General features: G+C 33.1%; 1 protein-coding gene across 3 annotated transcripts in view; it reads right to left on the minus strand.

Annotated features, from left to right (window-relative positions):
• LOC140441595 (diuretic hormone receptor-like) overlaps nt 1-7,214 on the minus strand; it is an 890,067-nt gene that overhangs the window by 437,018 nt on the left and 445,835 nt on the right. The window lies entirely within an intron of this gene.

Raw genomic sequence — 7,214 nt, forward strand, 5'->3', positions numbered from 1 at the left:
CCTTTTCAGTAAAATATATATTAACTTAATGTAAACTACACGAAGCTGCAAGAAAGAAGCATAACATCTCAAAGAATATAAATGAAGCCTTAGGAGAAGACATGAATGTTGAAAATACAATAGGTTATTTAAAAAATACTGGTTTATATAATTGTATATTTTATGTCGCTAATAACCCCTGTCATCATCATCATCCAGCCTCAAGAGTCCACTGCTGAACATAGGCCTCTTCCTCATGTTTCCAACCCCGTCTATCTTGCGCCGCTCTCATCCAGTTTTTATTGAGTCTTCTTAAATCGTCAGTCCATCTTGTAGGTGGTCGACCGACGCTTCTCTTGTCTTCCCTTGGCCTCCATTCCAATAACCTCTTTGTCCATCGCCCATCTGTCATTCTGGCTATGTGTCCTGCCCATCTCCATTTTAGTCTGGCTATCTTCTCGATGATGTCAGTCACTCCGGTTCTTCTCCTGATGTCTTCGTTGGTTATTCTGTCCCGCAGAGTTATTCCTAACATGGACCGCTCCATTCTTCTCTGCGTGACTCTCAGTTTGGTAGCTGCTGCTTTTGTTAAGGTAAGTGTTTCTGCTCCGTACGTCAAGACTGGGAGGAGCACTGATCAAATACCTTTCTCTTTAGGCATGTGGGCAGCTCACTTTTAAAAGTTTCTCTCAGTTTTCCAAATGCTGCCCACCCAAGGCCGATTCTGATAACCCCTGTAGTTGCAGAAAAAAAATAAATAAAAAAAATCCCCCAAGAACTTCAAACTCTACTCTTTTCTATTTGTTGCGCAGGTGTCTTAAAGTTTTTCAAATATATTGCAAGAAGTAATAATCATTTTGGAAGACTTATAATTTCGAAAAATGTTAAAGGTTGCAAAGGCAGAGGTCGCTCACTCACAAAATGGACATACCAAGTGCAGAACGACAGTGGCAAAACATCATCTGAGTCTATGAGAGCAGTCCAGGATGGAGACCGATGGGACGACGTTGTTGGGACGGTTGAGAGATACGGAGACATCTTCAAAATAAAATTATACCTGAAATAAACCGTTTTGTTTCCAAACACGATCGTATACTTTCAAGCATAGTGCACCTTCACTTTATCACAGAGACTTTAGGCAATATTCAAAAACAATTTACCTCAGAAAGGGATTGGTCGAAGAGGTGAGATTGAATGGACGGCAAAATCGCCCGACTTCACACTACCTAGTTTTTTCTCTGGGGTTATCTGAAAAAATGCATTTGACAACAGAGTAAATAACTTGTACAATTCAAAAAATAGCATACGTTGTAAAATACAGGAAATTTCTGTAGAAATGATCAACAGTTCTATTTGGAGCTTCTAACGTTTATTTTGAGCAATAATTGTAACGAAGAAATTTTGATTTAGTTCAACTGTTCAGTTTTATGCGTTATAAATTAACATCACAGACAACAGTGACAAAAGTCGAACTTATAAGGATCATTTCGTATTCAAAAATATTATAATTATAATTTTATTCATTTCAAATGTAGCAATTGTCAGTCCTTTTCTGCATATTGCTCGTTTAATCTAATAACAAGCAAAAACTAAACTTTTAGTCATTGTTTTCTAGATATAAACGTCTGACAAGGACTAAAAAAATTTTACTGTATGAAAGTTTTTGATATCAATGTTGTTTCTGGGCTCTAAACGGAAAAAAACAAAGAAAATGTGAATGAACCAGTAAATTACGCAAGGGACCGAGGTAATTTTGGTCGCTGAAAATGACCGGAAATCTATGGAAGTATGTGTCGAGAGGAGATAATTTGTTCGTTTTCTTTTGGGGACTTTCGCTGGAAACCTTGAGTTTTATTTGGAACTTTAGTACCAATTATATTATAGGGATCATATTTTAATTATACTTTGTGTTTTTATAATACTTAACTAAATGTACAATTTACTAAAAAAATTGATTAGGTCATATATTTATTTATAAAAATTTATGACAAGAGCACTAAGAACTTTTAGAAAAGAGGAAGAGGAAAAAAGTAGTGTGCGTGATAGCCTAAAGAGATAAAAATTACTACAGTTATTCTACATATCACAGGGTAATACCAACGAATATAGACGATCATAGAACAGGGGTCACCAATTATAGTCCCTGAGGGTCCGTTTCGAAAACCAACTACACTTCCGCGGTCCGGACACTTAGCACTAAACTAGGCAGTGGCGTAACCGGGAAGAGGGGGTTACCCAGAAACCCTCCAGTAATTGTAACCCCCCCTCAGGAGATCATACTGGTTACGTAGTTGAAACCAGGCAACTAGGCCACCTAGTTTAGGAAGGTAGCTTCGACGCACGAAGGGGGGATCGAAATAACTTTTTTTAAATCCACACTATCTTTACCAAAATAGTCCACCACAGCCTTGTGTAGTAGTTCCTTCAGGAGAGTTGGCAAAATAGTTCTTCAAAAAACTCTTCACTGGTTCTGTCCAGTTAGTTCACGAAAATGACAAGCTGTGCTGTATCTGTAATTTCGCATAACTCATCCAATGCCAAAGCAAAATATTAAGTGACTGCCAAGATTTGTTTTAACGTTTTCTATTTTTCATTAGCCAATACCTGTGTATTCCTTGTGCTTGAAGTAGTAGATATTGGAATACGCTGAATAGTATCGACAACATCCTTTTTATTTTCAAATATTGAATTTCCTGCTTCCAGAAAACACTCTTTAACGATAGCCGCGTCACTAAATGGTTTCATATGTTTGGTAAGCGTCCAGGAAATACGTAAAGAAGCCTCAGAATATTTCCTTCTTAGATTTGATTATAATTTTACACTGTAACTTTATTACTATATTTTGAATTTAACGGCGGTCCGCAAAAAACAAGCTCATGGTCCGGATGCGGACCGCGGTCCGTAGGGCTACCCGTTAACAAAAACGTCTACTTTGATTCAGACGGCGCACGGTATCGGAATGTTAACAAACAAGGTTTGTAACCCAGTCGATACAGACGCTGATAGTCAGGCTTTTGGCGGACGTTCGTCTGGTAATTTATATTTTTTACCAAGCCCTGCATCAAATACCTATTTCCTAATTTTTTTTTTTTTAAGTAATATTCCATAGTTTTTTAGTGTATTTCCATGTATTTGTAAAGTAAAATAAAAAATATCGACTGCTATCATAAATAATTGTATGTTTGACCTCTAATTTTTTGAAAATACTTGATCTAATAATTTCGGAAATTGTTGCTTCAAAAAAATCAATATTATTTTTTGTATACCTATGAATTTCTTGTATTTATGGTTTTGTCATGTTTTAACAGCGGTTATCACAAGTTTGTAGGCAATGCTCATATAATTTAATTATCAGCTCCCCTATTGACCGGGCAACAAATCTGTTTTATTTACATTTAAAATGCATCTCCATAAGTTCCATGACATTCGGCCAGATACTCATTTGTAGAGCGTACTTTTATTTTTTATGTGTGTTTTTGTAGTTTCTGAATATTTTAAGCGTATCTAAACATACCCTTAGAATTTACCTCAGCTATTTATTATTCACCTTAATGTTCTTTCGTGAGTTGACGTAGTTGTGTAAGTTCAAACATAGTTACGAAATTGTCGAGTCTTACGAAAACAAAGAACTATTGTATGTATGCAAGAACTATACTTAAATGATATTCTTGCATGAAGGTAACCACTATAGTGAACACTATGCCACGTGAAAGGAATCAAATGGTCTTACATAATAGTGAAAACGTAGAAATACTTTAAGTTAGCGAAGACTTTAAAATATTTTGAAAGTAGGAATTATACGGGGTGTATATATAAAGTATGACAAGGAAAAATGTGGTAAAAATATAATTGCAAAGAAGTAAAATGTATGCGTAAAACAAGATAAAAAATTAAGATTTTAATCTACATTTGGTAAGTTTCTATGGTTTTTCTCAGAGCCGTTATTCAATCGTGAAATATTCTAGGTGGCTGTCGGGAATTAGTGCATTCAATTTAACCCATTCGCTGCCATGTTCCAAATCTGGAACAATTGTTAATTTCGCTGCTGGTTACAAGATGTGAATGTTGGTCTTAAATCTGATAAACTGTTCGTGTTCGGCAATGTCAAAAAAACACGTGCATACTGAATCTAGCTATCTTCTGTTATGAAATATTGAATCGGAGTAAGTTTAAGTAATATTATATGCCTATACAATATATCTGTATCGTTTAAATGTTTAACCTCAAAGTATATATAATATACCAAGTAACCTCTAATTTTTGTATGTTCCAAAAATGGAACTTGACTGTATATGTTGCTGATTGAGGTTTTTCTTTTTAGTTTGGAATTATGAATGTAAAAACATTTTATGGAAAGAGAACGAGTTGTTCAGCTGATACTCTGAACAATCTAATCGATGACCTAAATGAGAAGCAGTTTGATTCTGCACACATATACATTTATCCTTCAGCGGAAGATTCTGATGGAGATTTTGAATCATAGGATATTGTAAATTTCAATGATTTTTCTTATTAATTTCTTATCAAAGATACTGAACGCTGCAGCTGAGGCAGCTCTTATTTTACAATATGAGACACAAGAGGCTGAAGATATGTTCTCGACGAGCGATGATAAACTTCTTATAACTGTGGCTCAATCTAATAAAAGAGCGAATAAATCAAATAGACAAAACGACTGGAAAAGAGGTGACTTGTCCCAAGATTACCATCAAGAAAATATCTCACTTTCAAATCGAAATAATGTTCACTGTGAAAGTGCAATCAATTTCTTTACACTTTTTTGGTGTAAGAATTTCTTTGAATACATAAAAGACGAGACTATAAAGTATGTTCGACACAAAAATACAAACACATCATTTGAGGTTACGATTGACGAACTCTAAGTATTCTTTGCAATCCAACTGATTTCTGGTTATTCTCAAAGGTCCATAAAGGATATGTACTGGAGTTTTGATTTGGATCTCAGAAACAAAGAAATCGCCAACGCAATGTCGAGAAATAGGTTTAGAGAAACTTTTCAAAATTTACATTTTGCTAAAATAAGACCACTCATAGAACATTTAAACAATTCATTTATAGAATATGTGCTGGTTGGTGAAACCATATAAGTATCTTTTGATCAATCCATGGTTTAGATATGGGTTTAAATAGGGTCTGAGAATATATCAAATGGTTATCTTGTAGGTACCGGACCTTAACTAGGGAAAGGAACCTTACTAGGAGAGAGTAACTTGGGGCTAGGTGAATCTGTAGTTACAACTTTTGCCGAGAGGGTGAAGCATATTTTTCCAGATCAAAAATTTTACTTTTTTATTGACAACTTTTTTACTGGACTTCCACTGATAAAGGCCATGAGTGAATTGGGATATAGTTGCACGGGCACCATTAGACATAATAGAATTGGGAAATGCGCGTTAACGTTCACGTATCTTCAAATTTTTATGGCGTTCCACCTACAAAATGGGTACGTCGTTATTCTGCAGCAGAAAAAAAATATATAATGATAGACGTTCCTTGCGTAAGTCAGGACTATAATACTCATATGGGAGGTACTGATTTAATGGATAGAAATATTGTTCACGTTTTGTCTGCTTCAATCTCTAACGCATGGGTTTTATATAGAATTCAACACCACAATAAAATTCAATCTAACGCTGATGAATTTGTTGAAAGTATACGTCCATTGGATGTTTTAGGATTTACAAGAAACATTGTGACAACATATCTACTACTGAACTTTCGACAACCAAAAACTGATAAGACAAAGTTAGGAACATGATTTCGAACAATTCAAGGATCTGTTTCATAAAATATGTCGGTTCTGCATTAAGAAATTTTTGGGTATTGGTAAAATTAATATACATCCTATTAATTGCTTCAAATATTTTTATGAAAAAAATATATAGATCCTCTAAAAATGTTTTAACATTTCTTTATCAATAAATGTTTATATGTATAATAATAAAAATATTTTAATAAAAAGTTTAAATTGTTGATTTGTTGAGATTATTAGACGTTGTTGATTTTTTATTACTTACTTATGACCATGTTCCAAAATTGGAACAAAAAAATTTTTAGACATATTTTTAGACATAATTTTTAGGGCTATTGTGAAAAGTTTTAAAATTTTTTGAATATTTTTCTATAGTCAGAACATAATATTGACCGATAGGCGCTGTAAGTTTGGCAGCGACTGGGTTAAGGTTAATTTGACAGTTACCAGGATCGTATTAGTCAAATGTGCCCTTATTATAAAATTAAAGTAGTTTTTGTTTGCAATTTGGATTAAAACACTTGTATTTTTGCATCATTTTGTGAAAACTATTGTAAATTGGTTCAATACAAAATAATTAATAATTATTATAGTTTTAATTACTCAAGAGAATATCAACAATAATTTAAAGCCTAAGATATGTAAAAGTCCAGGAAGCAGCTTTTGGTTTTTATATTCCTGAGTACAGAAAGACAAAGATTTAGTTTTTATTTTTTATTGAAAAATTTTATACATTTGTTTGGTAAATTAAGTGAAGAAACAATAAAACAAAATGGCAATTTTTACAAAAACGAATCAAGCATTTAGTGACCAAACTAGATTTATTTATATATAAATAAATATATTTTATATAACTTCCTTCATCTGTTGTCAATAAGATAAATCTCGTGTATAAGAGATTACTAAACTTGCTACGTCGTTTATTCTCCACAATGCTGCTTAACTTATCACTTGTTGAATTTCTTCTATTTTGTTCATTATTTCAGCTCATAATATCCCTGATCAATTTAATTTTATATTAATAAAAAAATTCAAAAAAATCAAAATAAATTTTTCTCTAATTGTATTAAACTTAAACTTTAAATGCATAAAATTATAATATGATTAACAGATGGGTTCTTGATCGAGGGTAGTTTTCTTAGAACAAACTATTGACCATGTCTTAAATGTCATTCTCATTTAATAAATTAATTTGAGTTTCCGGCATCTGAACTTAAGTGGCTGGCGTCTGCAGACCAAAACTCATGTGAGTGCTGTTTCGAGTAGGGATATATTGGTACCGGATACTAAAATCTGTAATCATCGACATTTTGCAGTTTTTTAAATATTTTTAGTGTGTAATATTTAATTTAAACTTACCCTCTGTTTGGTCATGAGATTATATAGCAATTAGTTTAAATTATGTAATCTTAACCACATTTTTAGTTAACAGTCAACATTATTTACTTTTCAGGTTCACTGA

The sequence above is a fragment of the Diabrotica undecimpunctata genome, chromosome 5, assembly GCF_040954645.1.
Source record: "Diabrotica undecimpunctata isolate CICGRU chromosome 5, icDiaUnde3, whole genome shotgun sequence".
Lineage (NCBI taxonomy): Eukaryota > Metazoa > Arthropoda > Insecta > Coleoptera > Chrysomelidae > Diabrotica > Diabrotica undecimpunctata.